This window comes from Sarcophilus harrisii, chromosome 1 (assembly GCF_902635505.1).
Source record: "Sarcophilus harrisii chromosome 1, mSarHar1.11, whole genome shotgun sequence".
In the NCBI taxonomy this organism is placed as follows: Eukaryota; Metazoa; Chordata; class Mammalia; order Dasyuromorphia; family Dasyuridae; genus Sarcophilus; species Sarcophilus harrisii.
In genome coordinates, this window is record NC_045426.1 from 83,050,454 (window position 1) to 83,070,533 (window position 20,080).

Genomic DNA, 20,080 nt, shown 5'->3' on the forward strand with positions numbered 1-20,080 from the left:
TCTTCTTCCTCCTTGCTCCTGGTCAGTGCAGCATAGTGAGTGGGTAATGAACCAGTGCACAAAGCTTGACAGCCATGCATGCAACAGCAGATGCTTATAATCTATGAAAGTTAGGGCTGTATGCAGAGTACATAAGGAGGATAGGGGACCTTCAGTGGAGGACTCTTATCATAAGAGCTTGCCTCTCCCCTCAGAGAGCACTAGAAAGAGATGAAGCAACAGGCTCTGACATAAGTTGTCTTCAGAAATCTGGGTTTTCCCATCTTTGTACACGTGACTTCCCAGGTTCTATTCGATCTGCTGGACTAAACATTTGGACTGTGATCATATTTGCGTTTCTAGGAGAGGCTTGATTTAGAGCTACCAATGCTCTTTATCCCCCTGGAGTTATGGTCAGTGCAGAGACCGAAGAAGATGGACCAAAGCAGAGCCTACCTGGAACAAAAACAGGCCCACAACCTCTATGGCTTGTGAAAACATTCCCTGTCTGAGCCATGCTCTATGTCCGGTAGGAGGCTTCAATCCTTTATAAGCTTATGAGCACCACCCCGATTCCAAAAGCAAGGGAAAGATGAATCCAAATGAGTGGGAATGAAAGTGGAGACTTCAATTTTAGTAGTTCAGCAGGATCACCCCATTTCACAGAAGAGGAAATCTGAAACCTGTAAGATAATAAATATGTATTCCTCTTGGGCATTTAAAGCCCTTTGCAATCTGATTCCAGTCTTATTTTTCCAGCCTTATTATATACTATTTCACTTCACCACTTAGTTACCCCTACTGTAGAAGACTAGATGTTAATATATTGATTGAGAGTAGAGCCAAGGGGAAGCTAGGTGACAACATAATGCACAGAACGCGAGATCTGGAGTCAGGAAAGCTATTTTACCAAGTTCAATGTGGCCTCAGATGCTTGTTAGCTTTATGATCCTGGCAAATCACTTCACCCTGTTCGCCTCAGTTTCCTCATCTGTAAAGGAGCTGGAAAAAGAAATGACAAAGCTCTCCCATATCTTTGCCAAGAAAACCCCAAAATGGGGTCATAACAAGTAAGAAATGACTTAAAGAGCCAAGCACACAAAATTCTGAGAGTGCCACTAGGAAGAGCATTCTAGAGCAAACAACGAAGGTGGAATCCACAAACATTTAAGCCAAGCAGAGTATTGAGCTCTAGGCCTACAGACCCAAAAAAGCAAAACGAAAAAGACAGTCTCCAGCTTCGAGGAGCTTACAAATTAATTGGGGAAGAGGTACATGAAAAAAAAAAAGATCTGAAAAGTGGGGAGAAAGAGAGAAGGAAAAGGCTAAGTTCAGAAAATGAGGGAAGTTTGGTCTAGTTTCTTCCCTAAAATGGAAGTTCTGGGAAGAATTCCCCGATAGGTAAAGGAGCCTGTAGTTTCCCTAAAACTTGGTTCTGTCCTCATAATTCCTTCCCTTGAAGGCTCAGCTCAAAGTCTACCACTATTGGCATTAGAGGCCTTTCAAGAGTTCTCCTCCCTTCACCCAAAACATTGCATTTATTTTGTGTTTATAGCTATTTGTCTGTGTATGTGTTGGTTTCTCCTAGTAGACTTTAAGCTCCTCAAAGGAAGGCATGTTATAGTTTTGTTTCTGTATCACCAGAAATTATCATGGTACCAAACACACTGTCAGCGCTTAACAAACGCTTCTTAAATTGAGTAATTAAGCTATGGTCTGAGAGATGATAAACATAAGACACATAACTTTAAGATATAACATTAAATGGCAAATACATCAGAGGAGCAAAATAAAGAATTATGTGAGATCTGAAAATAAGTAAAATCCACAGTAATCTCTACTGAGTGTTGTTGTTTGGCCTTCATTCTTGAGGAGGACCACAACTTCAGGAAGGTATTGACACGACTTGCAAGTAAATTGCATTTTAGTGAGAGAGGATTATGCAAAGTCATCAGCCTCACTTTCTCCTCCAGATCCCTCTGGGTACAATGGCAAGATATAGATCTGGACCACTGACTTTGGATGAGGTTGGAAACCTTGCAAAGCTAAAATCTTAAATGGGTCTCAGTTTGCCTGAGGCAATGCCCATTCAGTAACTAAGAAAGAAGTCTTAATCTCTACTGCTAACAATGTAGAGGAAGTGGTTTGAGAGAGACTATGATTCACTTTCTGGGAAATTAAGAAACTATTTGAAAAAGGTAATATTGGGGATGGTGATTATAATCTTTGCAGAAAAAATATTTGACTTGAAAAGATGGGATGATAGACCTCCTGGCCATGGTTACTAGAGTAGAAGCTTTTCTGATAAGAGTCCTGAATTTAGGGTTAACAAAGGGCTCACAGAACAAAGAATATGTTAAACAGAGTGAGACGAAATAAAGCCAGGAAGATATTTCAGATCCAGATAATATAGGGCTTTAAGTATCAATCTAAAGAATTTGCTTTGGCTCCAGAAGCAATAGGGAGCTATTAAATGTTTTTGAGGAGGAGTGACCATATCAGATTATTTTTTAGCATTCATGTGGAATATTGAAAGTGGGAGACACTTGTAGGGAGGAAACTTATTGGGCAGTATTAAAATAGTCTAGTTTGGAGATGATAAAGGTCTGAATTAAGATGGAAGACATGGGAAGAGAGGGAAACTTTTTTAATATTATTTCCCAATTACATGCAAAAAAGAACTTTTAACCTTCATTTTTTACAATTTTGAGTTCCAAATTCTCTCGTATCCTCTCTTCCCTCCCCTGTCATCGAGAAAGCAAGCAATTTGATAAAGGCTATGCATGTACATTCATGCAAAACATATTTCTGTATTTTTTTTAAAGTTTAAAAACAGTAACCTTCAATCTGCATTCAGATTCCATCAGTTATTTGAATAGAATTTTTCATCATATGTCCTTCAGAATTGTCTTGGGTTTTTGTATTGCTGAGAATAGCAAAATCATTTCCAGTTGATTATTGTTGCAATATTGCTGTTACAGTATACAATGTTCTCCAGATTCTGCTGACTTCATTTTGTATCAGTTCATGTAAGTCTTTCCAGGTTTTTCTGAAAGCATTCTGCTCATCATTTCTTTTAGCACAATAGTATTTCTTCACAAACATATGTCACAACTTATATAACCATTCCCTAATTGATGGATATCCCCTCAGTTTCCAATTCTTTTCCAGCACAAAAACAAACTGTTATAAATCTTTTTGTATATATAGATCCTATTCCCTTTTTATCTCTATGAGATACAGACTTAGTAGCAGTATTGTTAGGTCAATCAAAGGGTATTCACAGTTTTATAGTTCTTTGGGCATAGTTCAAAAATGTTTAACAGAATCAGTTTACAACTCCACCAACAGTGCATTTGTGTTCCAATTTTCACACATTCTAGAAGGAAACTTTAAGAGAAATAGAGAATTTTGGATAAGAGGGAAGATATTTCATTCAATTTTAGATAAAATAAGTTTGAAATGTCAACAGAACATTCAGATGGAGATTCTAACAGGCAAATGAAGATGTGTAATTGACAGTTACTATAGAGATTAGTACTGTATTCCTATAACTAAAGCGATGTGATAATTGAACCCTTGGAAACTGATGAGATCACCAAGAAAGAGAGTAGAAAAAGAAAGAAATGGGTTCAAAACCAAGTCTCAAGGGAAACCTGCACTTAAAAGGAAGAAGAAGTTTGATCATCCATGATAGATAACCTGATAACTGATAGATTGCATTGTCATGGAAAGTGAGAGAAAAAATATCCAGAAAGAAAGTAGTCAATAATATAAGCTAAAGAGAACTAAAGGAGGATAAGGACTGAGAAAAAGTCATCATATTTAATAATCAAGAGATCATTGGTAACTTTTGAGAGAGTAGTTTCAATGAAGTAGTTTCAATGAAGTAGCAAGGTCAGAGTCCACAATACAAGAAGTTGAAAAAGGAATATAGTAAGGAAGTAGAAAGAATGCATAATACTAATTCTAAAAGTTTGACAATGAAACAGAGGCAGGATATGAGATGATGGTTTGGGAGAAGATGGTAGGTTCATTATCCAATTCTTTGGTGTGCTATGTGTCCAAGAATTCAGGCAGCTTACAGCATTGTCTTGGCACACAGTACCCTCTCAAAAATATAGCATAGGGATATACAGAGAGAACCACCAGACATTCTGGAGTCCCTCTGTCCTGCCATATAGAGTTTGTTGTCTTCTGGGGTCCTCATTTCCTTTATTCCCCAGTCACTCAGTTCCACAACTGCAATGTAATGGACCAACCTATAACTGAAAACCATCTAAGGATTATGGCTCTCCTTGTTTTCCTTAACCACCTTCAGTCATTCTAAATATATGGTAGTACTAGAACCCTTATCTTGGCCATTGGCAGGAACAGAACAACCTTCCTCATTTAACAACTTACCTACTCTGATTCATTTATTGTGATGAAACTTATAGCCATGATTGTCTTACTCTAGTCACATTCTAGAGGCCTTCTTATGGAATAGCAAGACTGCCAGAAGATACTCAGCATGGATGGGGCAGATCAGTTTCCCCTACATGAAGAATCTGGGTATCCCTTTGATTTAATTCCAGGTTCTATCCCTTATCACTATGAATGGATGAGAGTAGTAGGCATCACACATATGGGATAATAGGTTAAATTTGAAATCACTCTGAAATCACTAGTCAGGTCTTCCTATTCTTCATACCAAGATGCTGGGACAGGTATATCCTTGGGTTGCAAGAAAGGCCCTTAAAAATCATCTAACACAATGTCCACATTTTACAGAGGAACGAGAACCAAAAATGTTGGATTATTTGCCTACCATTACATTCCTAGAAGAAAATTTGAATTCAGGACTCCTAGCTCAAAATTATACTATCTTTCTACTTCGTTACCTCTAACTGTTACTCACAAGTATTGATTTCTACTATTCTGGGACAAGTCCGGGGATCCAGGAAAAATACAGAATTCAATCCCTGAAGTTGCTCTAATCTTGTTCAGCTCTATCCTGAGGACAAATGGAAGACGGGATTCTACACCAGTCATGCACACTGAACACTAAGTGATAATGTTTGCTTGTCCAATGCCATGGCAACTTTCCAATACTTCATAAACAAAATGTTCATGAACCTCCTAGATAAGTTTGTTATAGTGTGTCTGGCTAATATGCTCCTATTTTTCTACGAGGCACAGAAGCATGTATGGCAAAGGTGGGAAGTATTGACTTCTATACTTGAGAAAGGAGTCTACCCAATCCACTTGCTTTTTCTAGGATACATGGGAAGTTACAAGATGAACCTTGTAACAGAGTTCCTGGGCACTACCAGTTTGTACAAATAGCTCCTTTCAGGTACTTCTAACTCCTAGATGAACACAATGATGAACACAAAAATAGGGAGGCATCTAACTCAGGGAAAGGACTTTACTGTCATGGAAAATAATGTTAGTGTAAACTGTAAAAGCCACAACATCCTGTTGCTTCCCAGAGACTCAAAGTCTAGGAATCAAAAAAAGAGAAAAATATAAAAATCACTGACATTCCTATAGCAGTTTGCAAAGAGTAAATTATTTTAGCTCATGTGTTGCAACCCTGTAAAGTAGGTACTATTCAATTTGATTCAACAGTTATTAAACACTATATAGTAAGTGATTGAGATAAAAATATAAAAAGGAAATAGTCTCTGCCCTCCCCTCAATAAGTTTACATTCTACTTGGTTTGGAGGTTAGGACAGAAGGGAGCAAGGTATAACATAAATATATACAAATAAATACAAAGTAATTTGAGGAGGGAGTGAACAAAAACAACTGGAAAGATGAGGAAAGGTTTCATAGAGAAGGTGACAGTTGAGTTGAGTTTTGAAGAAGGATAAGGATCTAGGAGATACAGGCATAAAGGAAATGGAGTCCAGAATTATGCAAATACACATAAACAGGAGCCAGAATGTTAAGTTATAGCAAATCTAATTGTCTTAAAAGGAGAACAGTATGGCTAAAAAGGTTCATTGGAGTCAGACTGTAGAGAGACTTAAATTCAGGTCAGAGAGTCATTTTATCCCAGAGCAGTAGAGAGTCAGTGAAAGTTCTTGAGCAGGAAAGAGGAAAGATGGAAGGAAACATGCATTTATCAAGTTCTTACTATGTGCCAAATGCTATGCTAAGTACCAGGGTTACAAATATAAGCAAAAAATGAGAGTATACATATATGTATGTATATATATAACATACATGTATGTATATATATAACAAATATAAGCAAAAATTGAGAGCATATATATATATATGTATGTATAGTTACAAAATATAAGCAAAAAGCAGAGTATTTGCCCTCACCCAGATTACATTCTAATGGGGGAAATTTTAAGTTGAAAAATTTAGGAATCAGCCAGAAGAACAATGAAGGCAGGTCAACCTGATCCTTTTGCAAAATGGAGACTCCAGGAGAGCAGACAGACCTTGTAAAAAAAATTCCATAGCAAACAAGTAGCACCCAGGATACTCCAGAGCAAAAAGGCCTCACACACTGAAGGAAGTTCCAGGATGAGACAGTCGTAGAAGCATGATTCAGAATTCCAGAAGTTCAGGAACAGGGCAGTGATATACTTAAACTTGTGCCTTAGGAAGCTGGGAAGGCAGCCATGTACAAGACAGATTGGAGAAAGGTGTCTGGATGCAGAGAGACCAATTAAGAGACTTGTCCAGTACAGATGAGAGGTAGGGAGAGAACATTTATTAAACACATGCAGCCTGAGCCAAGTGCAGGGGCCATGCACGTTGGATGTGTTCAATAAATGTTTCATGAATTGAATCACTTTCAAGCAGCTCCTATGATTCTAAACCTACTGTCTGTCCAGGGACTGACCACTCTATCTACCCGCTTCTTAATTCTTGTCAATTGTATTACCATGTCAGGTTCCTTCACCTCCCACAAAATGTATTATTGCAGTATTTGCAATACTCACCTCACAGAGCTGTGAGGTTTGGAAACCATAGAATACTATATAAATGTTTTTATTATTTTGTTTATTTTTTAAATTTTAATTTTGTCTATTATTACATTTATTGTGGCTGAGTTTGCAGAAGGTAACCCTTTCTACTCATTGAGACATGCACTCCATTCTCTGACTAGTAGAGATATCAAAAAAGTAACAGATGCCTGGCTTGGTCTACAGGGAGAAGCACTTCCAAGGCCTGGCTCAGAGCCCTGCACGTCATAGGAGGCGCTTAATAAATGTTTTTTTAATCAAAGTGAATTGCAAGTAAGGGTCTAAGAGGGGACACCTGTAGCATTTACCCCAGAGCTGTGATGCTCAAATGAAATAATATTATAGAAAGCTCTTTGGAAATATTAACATGTCATATAAATGTGAGCTATTTCAGTTGAAATCATCATGATAATGCTTGGGTCTAGTAATAATAGCTATGGCTTCAAGTCCTTCCTCTGACTTACAAAGGCTGTGTGGTCTTGGACCAATCGCTGAAGTTCTCAGCACCCACGCCGGAACAGTCACAGAGCAGGTTGCTGTTGGCATTGGGAGGGGGCATTCCTCACCAGAGGTCTCCATCCTGGTTGATTCAGGTCTGGTCAGAAGAGAAAACGGTAACAATAATAACAGTAGCATAAACAGAGACATATGAGGAGCACTAAGTGACCAGATGGACAACACTGACAGTCCCCTTCAATCGCTGTGCTAGCGTCCTTTGCCTGAGACCATTTAGTCCAATCAAGAGACAACACCTGAAAGTGTGCACAGAGAGTGTGTTTGACATTCTTTACCTGAAATCTGGATGCCCAGTAGGATGGCTGCAGAATTCCCTGTGCCCATCAAGCCTGATAGGAAAAAAGAGCACAAGATTTTAGACAATGGGAGAAAAGGAGGTGTACGGTGCTGTCTAATGGACTGGAAAGGACATAGACCAGAAGATCCAAAATGGAAGATAGATGAATGCTTATACAAACAATGGATTCTCCCAGAAGCACCCTTCTAGGCTTATCTCATTCTCCTCGGTTAGGAGAGAGGAGAGAGCCATAAAGGGGGGATACTGTGGGCAGCTTCACAGCTGAGGACAAGGGGCAGCTGGCTTTACTGTCAGAGGTAATGAAGTAAGAGAACCAGGAGCAGAGGGTTAGAGCTAGGCTTGTGCCCCCTCACCCCTCCAAGTGCGGATTCACTCAAGTTGGACAAGGAGAGACTTCCTGTGTAAAGGTGGGGTCTCAGGAAGTCATCAGTCTAGTGTGAGGGCTTTCTGTGCCTCCCTTGAGGATAGATTTAGCCAGAGGGGACAGAAAGAGACATACCTACATTTTTGTCACATGTGGCAAGGGCAGCTGGGCAGTGCCAGAAGACTTTTCTATGCAGTGCTATAGACCATGCCAGTGCAGAGACCTGAGGCACCTGTATTACTCGGGGGATCACTTATAATGCAGGAAAGACTATCAGCTCCACCAGAGCAAATATACTCTGACTGAGGTGGGGTCCTCCTCAGGCTCCAAGCCATAGCATCATTGCTATGCCCCTCACAGCTCCCTCCTCTCTCCTTTATTTACTCTCCCTCCCCCCCCACCTCCTCTCCTCTCCTCTTCTCCTTCTCTCTACTCCCTCTCTCTCTTCTCTTCTTCTCTCTCCTCCCTCTCTCTCTTCTCTCTCCTTCTCTCTCTCTGGCTCTCTCTGCCTCTCTGTCTCTGTTTCCTCTTCCTCCTCCTCCTCCTCTTCCTCCTTTTCCTCCTCCTCCTCCTCCTTCTTTTTCTTCTTCTTTCTTATCTCAATCTTTGTCTGTCTTTTCTCCTCTTCTTTATCTTCTTTCCCTCTCTCTCCCTCTCCCTCCCTCCCTCTTCCCCTCTCTTTTCTTCTCCCCCTTCCTCCTCCCTCCTTCTTTCCTTCCCTCCCTCTCCTTTTCTCTCTATCTCTTTCTATGTGTCTTTTTCTGTCTCTGTCTGTTTCTCTCAGTTTCTCTCTCCTCACCTTTCCTCCTCCTCCTTCTTCCTCTTTCTCCCTCTCCCTCTCTCCCTCCTTCTTCCCCTCCCTCCCTCTCCTTTTCTCTCTATCTCTTTCTGTGTGTGTCTTTTTCTGTCTTTGTTTCTCTCAGTTTCTCTCTCCTTACCTTTCCTCCTCCTCCTTCTTCCTCTTTCTCTCTCCCTCTCCCTCCCATCCTCCCTCTCTTTTTCTCTCTATCTCTTCCTGTCTTTTTCTTTCTCTCTCTGTTTGTCTTTCTCCTCTCTTTTTCTGTCTCTCCTCTCATTTTCTCTGTGTCTCTCTGCCTTTTTCTTTCTGTCTCTCACTCTTGTCTCTCTTTGTTTCTCTCTCTCCTTACTATTTCTTCCTCCTTCTCCTGCTCTCTCTCTTTTCTTTCTCTCCTCTCTCCTGTCTCTCTCCCCTCTGTCTCTCTTTGTCTCTGTCTCTGTTCCTGTCTCTGTATCTCTATCTCTGTGTCTCCTCTTCTCTTCTCTGTCTCTCTGTCTCTCTCCTCTCTTCTCTCTGTCTCTGTCTCTCCTTTTCTGTTAATCTCTGTCTCTTCTCTCTCTGTCTCTGTTTCTCCTCTCCTCTCCTCACTCTTCTTCTTCTTCTTTCTCTCCTCTCCTCTGTCTCTCTGTTTCTCTATGTGTGTGTGTGTCTTTTTCATCCTACCTTCCTCATTTTCTTTCTCTTTACCTCTTCTCTCTAATGTGTTATCCCCATCTCTCATTCCCACAATCCCTCTTTTTCCTCCCTCTCCCTATCCCTTTCTTTTTCCATCTCCTCTGTCACTATCTTACTGCCTCTGCCTCTCCCTCCTCCCTCTCTCCCATGGGAAATAGGTCATCTTCATCCACAGAAAGAGGCAAAGTCATCTCGAAGAGCACCAGGCCTGAACCAGCCCCCACCTGCCTCCTCATTTTTGGCCACTAGATAGAGAGAGCCTGTCAGAAGAGAGGCCTTAGGATGGGGAGAGGGATACTTAGTCAGCTGACAGGCACTGGAGGGAGTTTCCCTTCCTTGATGGAATGCTGCCCTCCATGCAGTCATAACAATTTTGACATTTTGGAAAAGGAGAAAAAATTTCCCAGGCATTGTGCATGGTTGGCAAAACTGTAACTGACAAAATAAATAAAAGGGACCTGTTTGCATCTCCTGGCTCTCCTGCCTTCGCTCTCTTTCCTCTCCCCTTCCTCTCTCCCCCTTCTTTCTTTTCTGCCTCCTCCCACCCTCCTCCCCCTCCCAGTGCATTTGATCAAAGTCTTTCTGGGGGAAAGGTGGTGATGTCAAAGAAATATCAAGATGGGTTAAGAGCCCTTGTCCGTGAAAATTCCGTCGGGTGGAGAAACATACTTCCCTGCTCTCCATAGAAAGGTGTAGAGGATGGCTCCCGTTGCCAGGCATGGCCGATGGATTTAGTTTGCTTTGTGAACTCTACTTCTCTGTTATGGATAATGGTACTATTAGGGCCAGGGGATGGGGGTCATAAAATAGTGACAGTGACATAATGGGAAAAAAGGCATAAATAAAGCATTTATTATTTTTTCAAAAGAAATTCCATCAGAAATAAAGATAACACATTTCTGAGATAAGCATGGCTGTCAGTAGGGGGAATGGATTCAATTTACACACATTTGATTTACAACCAACTTTTGCAGAAAAAGGCAATATCATGGAAACCAAGGACCTTATAGCAGTGGCGGAAAGAAGGGAGCCCTGGTCCTGGCCAGAGCTTAATGGATACGGCTTCTTTCTCTCTTCTCCAAGGCTGTTCCTAGTCTAGCAGGAGAGTCTGGGGTCTCTAGGTGTGGAATTTTCCCCTCCTAGACCCTAGCTTCCAGCTCCCACCCAACTCCCACACGTCCTGCTGTTTGTTAATCCTAGGTCCTACCTTTGGGCAGATTACAGTCTGAGGGAGACAAATTAGCCACACCCAGACCATCTTCAGGGAGCCCAAGATTTGGCAGGGAAGAGAGGGCTCAGACCCTGCGTCTCTGCCGAACTAGGCATGAGTGTTTGTGTTTTAGATTTCAAATGTTCTGGGAGTTCAGGGAAGGAAGTGATTTCCCTTGCCTAGAAGACTCCTAGGAGGCTTTTTGGAGGAGGGTGGATATCTTGTGAAGCCTTAGAGGCTGGAGGGAGGAGGGAAGACGTGGATTGGATGGATACATGGATGGATGAATTATCTCCCCCTCCTCTCTTTCCTGGCCCTCAGAGCCATATTGGGGGACGCCATTAGTCAATTACAAATTCTCTTCATATCTAAATAAAATGATTTGTTAATTTGAGTGAGTGATCGCCAAGCGGCCAGGAAGCTTTGCCGGCAATGGCGAACAGCTTGCGTGTTCTCGGAGATGTGCAGCGGGCGCGGCCGCTGCCGCTGCCGCAGACTTGGTGGGGCTGTTTTCAATTTAAATGCGAATTGAATAAGGAGAAAAATGTTTCTCTTGGCAATTCCATAGGAGCTAGCTCTTCTGACAGATGTTTGAGTTTATTATTCCACCGGGGCAATGTTTTGTAGTGCAGAATTGCTAATTATTTCAAAAGCCTGGCCATGAGCTGGGAGGAGGCAATGGCAGCATCTGTTGCCAGGTAGAGCTCAGGAGCCGATCCGGGTCCTAACCTGCCACTTCCACCATTATCACCATTGCCATCACTGCCACCCACAGACACATATGCGCATGTTCCTGTGTATACACATGCACACACGCGTGCACATGCACACATGACTGCTGTTCCTATGGAATTGCTTGACATTTGGGGTATCTGTTCATTCACTGATGCATGCTGGTTTGTAACTGTACGTCTCCGCATGTACAAATGTCTCCTTCATGTATTACTCTATACGTAACCTTATTTCTTTTTGTCTCTTCTTTTGAGCTTAGCACCAGGCCTTCTGTACACATTAGACAATTTAAAAATATCTATTAGTTTGAATTGAATTGAACTGGAGGCTCCCTGAGCCCCCAGTTAATAGATAGCTTTGCTTTGAGGAAGTATCCTAAATCTTTTAGGTGGTACCTCGTTTTGGGAGCTGTGGGAAGCTAGAGGGAAGTTGGGAGGGGGAGAAGGGAGAGATTGTTTCCAAGAAAAATACTCATTAAGAACAAACTCTCAGGAGAATGAAGCAGAAGATAGTCTTGTAAAGAAAGGGATGCCAGGAGGAAGAGCTGAGGCACAGAAAGCAATAATGAGAACACAGACGTACAAGAATGATTATCCCTACTTTAGAGATAAGGAAAACTGAGTCTAGGGGAGGGACAATGTAGTGATTTGTCACATAGCTAGTGTCAGAGCAAAGACTAAAAATTTTCTGTTTCTCATAACAGAGATCTTTCTATTAAGTGCTATTTATCACCTGTGTGATCTTGGATAGATCCCTTCCCTTTTCTGAACCTCAGTTTCCCCATTTATACAATAAGAGATCAGACTGAATCATGAGTTCTTAAGCTGTGTGTGTGTTTGTGTTTGTATGTATGGACCCTTCTGGCAATATGATAAAGCCTGTGGAACGTCTCAGAGTAATATTTTAAATACATAAAACAGAATGCATAGATTATAAAGGAAATCAATTCTACCCAAAATACAATTATCCTAATTTTTTGATAACAAGTTCATGGGCACTAGGTTTAGAACCATAAGGCTAGAGTATCTCGGAGATTCCTTCCCTGCTCTCTAAATCCTAAGGGCAGCACAGTATAAGTGTATGTATATATACCCACACATACACAGTATATAAGTATAAAATGCTAGACTTGGAGTCATGAAGCTATGTTTTAAATTTCTGCCTCAGATATTTCCTGGGGGTATGATCCAGTCAGGTGACATCAGATCTCTGGGCTTCAGTTTCCTTATTCATAAAATAAGGTAGATTGGAAGGATGGTTCCTTCCAAATCTGAATCTGTGACTTTCTGGGCTTATACCTTCCCAAGAAAGCAAGAGGATGCCAAGAAGGGACCCAGTTCCTTACCTTCCTACAAATCACAGTCCTGATTTCACTTTTGAAAGAATATGGGGTGGGGAGGGGGGCAGATAGATGCACTGGTCCTGAAGTCAAGAGCACATGAGTTCTGTGTGACCCTAGGCAAGTCACTTAACCCCAAATGCCTCCAAAAGAGGGGGGGGCAGGGGGAGAAAGGAAGGAAGGAAGGAAGGAAGGAAGGAAGGAAGGAAGGAAGGAAGGAAGGAAGAGAGGGAAGGAAGGAGGGAGGGAGGAAGGAAGGAAGGAAGGAAGGAAGGAAGGAAGGAAGGAAGGAAGGAAGGAAGAAAGAGAGGGAGGGAAGGAAGGAAAGAAAGAAGGAAGGAAGGAAGGGAAGGAGGGAGGGAGGGAGGAAGGAAGGAAGGAAGGAAGAGAGGGAGGGAAGGAGGGAAAGAGGGAGGAAGAGAAGGGAAGGAGAGGGAAAGAGGGAGGCAGAGAGAGAGGAAGAAATGAAAAATAAGGGTGATCCTCCTCTACAGGTTAATTAAATTGATCATACTAGGATACAAGCATAACACACTGTATGTTTGTTGAATTGGAAATATTAATTATTCTCTTTTGTCATTTCCCCATAGAATCCATGTCAGTGCAAATAGAGACCTTAAAGATCATCTCATGAAACTATTATATTTTACAATTGAGGAAACTGAGGCCCAAGTAGTTCAATTCAGCAGACGTATTATACATAAGACAAGAGAAAAGTGATTTGGCCAAGGTCACACAGATAGCAAGTGGAAGAGACCTCATTTGAACCCATATGACATTGCTGCCACCCCTCTTTCTCCTCCTCCTCTTTTCCCTCTTCTCTTTTCCATCTCTGTTCTTAAAGACCTTTATTACTTCTCCCTTTCCCTTTCCTTCTTCCCCTCTCATTTCCTCTCCTCTCTTCCTTTCAGTTCTCTTCCTATCTAATCCAACAAACACTATCTACAGCAAGACACTGTGCCAAGGGCCAGGGACAGAAGGGGGAAAAGGCAAAACAGCCCCTGCCCTTAAGGAATTTACCTTCTACTGAGTCTACAACAGGCAAACAGATCAACATACAGAATAATTTCAAGAGAAGAAAATGCATAAAGAACAAAAGGGCTCAGAAGCGGCTTCCCTAAGACATGGCATAAAAGAAGTTCCTTCTTTCCCCCACTTTGTCTTTGCACTACCCCTCTTCTCTCCTCTTTCTCCTTTCTCCCTTTTCCTTTCCTCCTCTCCTCCTCCTTCTCATTCCTTTTTTTCTTCCTCCTCTCATTTCATTTACCCCGTTCCTCTCCTCCTCGTCCCTTCTTCCTCCCCAACTCATGTCTTTTCATCCTTCTTTCCTTTCCTTCCTTCCTTCCATCCTTCTCTCATATTTCTCCAACTTCTCCTACCTTTTCCAATGGCTCCTTCTTCTTCCTTTCTCCAGCTCTTAAGCACCCTCCCTTTTTCTCCCTCCTTCCCTCTGTCTCCCTCGCCAATCTAGCTCCCTGTTGAAAGCTTCTGAGTTCATGAATTTAACATAAAGGCAACATTCCTGCTGTTCCTGGAAGCTGGTTGGATATGGGTATTTTATAACCCTAATTAACATCTAGGTACCCTCGGGGTCTCAGTCCAACCACTGGGTAATAGGCATGAGGTTTATCATCATTATCAGAGGAATGAGAGATCAAAAAAATATTTTAACAAGGAATATTCCCTCCAATCCTCCCTGTTTGTTGTTTGGTCGGGTTTCGTTTTTTTCTTCTTGTTTTGTTTTATATTGAATAGTGTCTGAGAAAGCTAATATGGTGGGGAAAAGTACTAGACTTCGCATCTGAAGAACAGGATTCTGCTACTTACTGTGTGACCTTGAAGAAGTCATTATCTCTCTCTAGGACAATCTCCTTATCTAAAACTGATAAAACTCCAGCTCTGATATTCTGTGTTGTAAGGTCTCCCATTCCTTATGTTCTAAGGACCCTCTCAGGTCTAGGAGCCTTCCTTGGCATTGAGCAGAAGAAAGGAATAGTGTGGAAGAAGAAAGAGAGAGAGAGAGACAGAGAGAGGAACAGAAAGACAAAAACAGAGAAAGAGAGATAGAGACAGAGAGAAGAACAGGAGAGATGGAGAGAAAGAAAGAAATGGGGAGAAAGAGTGATGGAGAGGAGAGAGTTATGGAGGGGAGAGAGAGGGAGAGAGAGAGAGAACAGGAGAGATGGAGAGAAAGAAAGAAATGGAGAGAAAGAGGGATGGAGAGGAGAGAGTTATGGAGGGGAGAGAGAGGGAGAGAGGGAGAGAGAGAGAAAGAGAAAGAGAGAGAGAGAAAGAGAGAGAAAGAGAGAGAGAGAGAGAGAGAGAGAGAGAGAGAGAGAGAGAGAGAGAGAAACAGAGAAAAGAACAGGAGAGATGGAGAGAAAGATTGTGGTGTAGGAGACTTTGATTGACCACAGTATCAATTGGCACCAAGGTTTCTCCCTCTCCCTGGGATAAAACTCCACCATGACAGCCCTTCCATTAAATAGGGCATGTTCAAAAGAGAAAATTGCTCCTATTTTCTCTTTTTAACTTCAGTGCCATAAAAAAATTGATCCTGTATTACATCCTTATGTCAAAGAAAGGAACCAAAAAATCAAATAATATTCTGCCCACGAGCAGCTGCAGGGAACAGGCGTGTATCCCCTTAAAATGCAAGCCAAGGCAATCAGAGTTGGGGTCCCTGGATGCTGCTCACCTTTGGGGTCTGAGGAGCAGATCAGATGCACAAGACGAGAAGGTGGGGAAAGATACAGAAGCTGGATGAGGAACAGACAAGTAGCCCAAGGTCAAGCAGGTCAGTAAGTAGCCAAGGCAGGCTTTGAACTCAGGTTCTCTGGCTCAGGCCTGGGCTGTAGCATTCTGCAGGTGACAGCAGGGAGCGGAAGTAAAGGTCATATATGACAGTCAGTGAAATGGATGGGCCCAAGCAAAGGAGGAGGCCTGAAAAACGGGTGCTGTGCCTGGGTGGAGGTACAGACAATGGCATGCTGGTAAATGTAGACTCCTGGAGATTTTCTAGGACAGCCACAAATGGACTTAGGGAGGATTTCTCCTTTGTGAAGAGATGACAGTCATGTAGGTGACCTAGAGGAGGGAGGAGGGGCCCTGGAAGCCGAGAAGTATTTTGGAAATGTGAATAGCCAAAGGAAGGAGGAGGAGGAGGAGAAGGAAGGGCTGAGGAAGAGGGCAATAGATCTGGTGCTGGTGGGGGTTAAAAGGGGAAGCTCTGCTCGAGTCGATAGATGGGGGCTTTCGATCTAGTGAAATGTAGTAGAAAATGGGATAATTGGGAGAGGTTAATTTGGATCTAAATGGAGCAGTTCGTTATCTTAATAAGAAGTATCTCATTTTTTCCAGAAAGATTGCTACGCCTGCCAGATGTCAGTGTGACCCTGTCAACTGGGGAGGGGGAAGGGAAATAAGAGAAGCAGAGGAGAATGGGATTAGATAAAGGGGACTGGGACATTTGGGGGACACAGACTGGCCAAAGCTGCTTGAAGAGCAGAGACAGGAACGAATAATGTTTGGGGTATAGAGACAGGGTGAGGGTATTTATGGCACTGAGATAGGTACTTAGGTCATTTGAGGGACAAAGGCAAGCAAGGGGCAGTTGAAGGATGAATGTAGAAGAAACATTTGAGGGGGAAAAACAGATCTGAGCATTTGGGGAATAGGGACTGAAAGTGTTTGGGGTTCCTATATGGAGCCTAAGCATTCCTAGAAAGATAAATACTAGGGAAATGTGAGGGAGTAGAAATAAGTGCTGGGGATATTTAGAGAAACACAAAGACTAGGGCTGTTTTGAAGAATTAGAGGCATTTGGGGCACAGAGATGATTTGAAGGATAGATATTAAGTGGAGGATGTTGGGAGATGAATGTTAAGGGAGCAGAGATAGAGCCCAAACATGGCTGGGGGACATAGAAGATTTCATAGGGACAGAAGGGGCTGGGGGCCTTGCAGATGGGAGAGCAGCGACATACAGGCTGATGAGTCACAATTGTTTCTGAAGACAACTAGAGTAGATCTGACCTTTGAGGCTGATGGGGGAGCCATGGCTGGTCCCTCAGGGTTGCTCCTGACAACCGAGTCTTCGGCAGGGAGTTGATCTGCAGAGACAGATCCTTGGGTATGTGCTGGGAGGAATAGGGCTTGCTCTGAGTAATCAGAAAAAAGAAATCGAGACTTGAGGATGGGGAGGCTGGCCCGAGAGAGGGAGAGAAGAGCTATTCCAGCCTGCTTCGGGGTGTTAGTAATGGGTGCTCGCAGGCACTGGCCAAGCAGGTGAATCCAGAGAGAAGAATCCCCTTTCAGGGACTGCCTGTCCTCCACAGGGGTCTGCCCTCACACAGAGAGTGAGGTATCTGCGGTATTTCTCTCAGTACATGGTCTGTGTCTAGCATGATCAACTGCTCAATGAGCCAGCATTTATTAAACACCACTATTTGCCAAACATTGTGCTAGATGCCAGGGATACAGAAACAAAACCAAAAACTGGTTTATTTATCAGTCTCTCCCTCCAAGAAGCTTACATTCTGTTGGGGAAGGCCACATATGCATATGTGTGTATTCACATACACCCACATATGCACATGCAAAATTAGTACAAGTCAATTTAGGAGACAGAGGTTGAGCAGAAACTGGGGGGAGAGGAGTGATGTTAGAGATATTGTGTCTGAAATAAGGGACTTTCGTGTTTCTGAAATAAGAGTAACAAAAGCTGGGCTTTCCATAGTACTTCCACACTTAAAAACAACGACTTCAACCCCTTGAGAAGGTAGATAATTCAGATAATATACCCAATTTTCAGATAAGTAAGTTGAGACTCAGAAAGGTAAATGGCTTGCCCAAGGTGTCAGAGCTAAGATTCTAGCTCAGGTCTCTTTTTATTCCACCACCATGTCTATTAACATGGCACCTTTCTGTCTATCTCCCCTTCTCTCCTACCAGGTGGTGTCAGAATCCCAACCTCATTCCCATCTCTGGGCCTTTGATCACACTGTCCTGCCTCCCAACCTGGGATGCCTCTCTCATCTCTTTCTTTTCTCCATCTCTGTCCATCTCTGTCTACACGTGTCTCTCTCTCTCTATCTATCTCTCTCCATCTCTCTCTTTCTCTCTTTCCAAATCTTTCTGGAAGACCCAGTGCATCTCACCTTCTCCAACAAGTTTTCTCTGACTGCTACATCCCATATAACTTTCCCTTTCTTTGACCCCCTGAATCCCTTGCTTAATCCCATATGGATTCAGAATTCATTATCCCCAAGTGCTACCTGTGTTGTCTGATTTCCCCAGGCAAATGTTAACTCCTAAGGACTCCTCTCTTCCTGCTCCTGTTTTTTCTCCTGCAAAAATAGCAGAATCATCCTTGGATTTGTGGGACCTTGGCAAATCAATGAAACCCTTTAAGCTTCAGTTTTCCCATCAGTTAAATGGTAGGGGTTTTATTAGGTAATCTCCAAGTGCCCTTCTGACTCTAAATTGAAAGGTGATGGTGGAGAAGGAATGAAGAACAGCGATCATAAAGAAAGCTACAACTTCAAGCAAGACCAGGGCCAGACAACCTTAGTTATCTAAGGGTTCACTATTTAATTCTTAGATTACCTGGCCTGGAGCTTCCTCCTCCTCCTCTTCCTCCTCTTCTTCCTTCTCCTCCTCCTCCTCCTCCTTCTCCTGCCATATTAGGCATATGTCCTTGCCTCCTGCCATGATCCAAAGGGAGAGAATGGCAAAGTCCAAACAGGCCACTGGTGAGTGGAGTATAGGACTCCTGCCCTCCAATCCAGGTTTCTTAATATTCAAATCAATTCAACAAAAATTCATTTTAGTTTCTTTACTCTAGTATGAGAAGCGGTATGACATGGTGGATGGAGAACTAGCCTCCAGGTGCAATAAGATCTTTTTTTTTGCTGTTGTTCAGTCTTTTTCAGTCCTTTCCAACTCTTCATGATCTCATTTGAGGTTTTCTTGGTAAAGATTCTAGAGTGGTTTGCCATCTCCTTCTCCAGGTCATTTTATAGATGAGGAAACTGAGGCAGAGTGAAGTGACTTGCCCAGGGTCACACAGCTAGTGAGTTGAACTCGGGAAGATGATGGCTTCCTGACTCCAGGCCTGACACTCAGCACACTGTGGCATCACTCACATGTTTGAGTCTTTCTTCTGCCATACACTGGCTGTGTGACCCATGTGAGTTCCAGAGAAGGCACCTACCTACATTGGAAGGAGTCTCCTATCCCTGCCCCACCCCACTGGGCGTGAGCCTATAAGGGAGGTCCCAGGGATCCAAAAATGAACAACACTTCATCCTATTGCACAGTCTGACTTTCTTGGGTAGGAAGCTTCAGAAGTATATGCAGAATCCAGGACCAGAGACCTGGATTCAAATCCCCATTCTGTCACTCGCTGGCTATATGGCCTTAGTCAAACCCTTTTTAAAGTTCATCTGTAAAATGAGAGGGGTGGGCCCAGTGATCTGAGATCCTCTGCAGCACTGGCCATCAATGTTCTAAGTTCTCTCCCAGCGCTAACATTTCATGTTCTGGGTTCTAAGCTCTCTCCCAGCTCTGACAATCTAAAGGATACAGCTCCTGACAATTCTGATATTCTGTGCCTTCCAGTCTAAGTTCCCTCCCAAATTCTGCCATTTTCTGTTCTGTGACGTGAATTCCCTGTGATGGCTGTTTGCGTAGGTCCCTTGACCTTTAATCAGTTCCCCTGGGTTGGCCATGCACCCCACCCTGTACCCCTCAGTACTGTGGGAGATCCAAGAGAAGGAACACCTGAGGCTTGCCTTCCTCTGGGAGCTGAGAGCCCAGCTGTTCTGAGGCGGAGGCCAATGGCTGGAGCTGGAAAAGGACCTATGGATGAGGGTGGCCAATCCTAGATCTGTAGCAAGGTGGAGTGGACAGAACACACACCTGGAGTCAAGGAAACTTCATCTTCCTGAGTTCAAATTCAGCTTCAGACAGATACTGCCAACTGTGAGACCCTGCTTGCCTCAGTTTCCTCATCTGTAAAATGAGCTGGAAGAGGAGATGGCCAACACTCCAGTATCTGTGCCAAGAAAACCCCAGATGGGGTCATAAAGAATTGGACATAATTGGGTAATAACAGTCCTAGGCCTGAGCCTGAGGCCAGGGTGGCTGAAAGAAATGAGCAAGAGGCCCAATGTGGCTGTGGGCAGACCCTCCCTA

General features: G+C 42.9%; 1 protein-coding gene across 2 annotated transcripts in view; it reads left to right on the forward strand.

Annotated features, from left to right (window-relative positions):
* Positions 1-20,080, forward strand: part of CACNA2D2 (calcium voltage-gated channel auxiliary subunit alpha2delta 2) — a 423,504-nt gene that overhangs the window by 269,464 nt on the left and 133,960 nt on the right. The gene's annotated exons all lie outside the window — the stretch shown is intronic.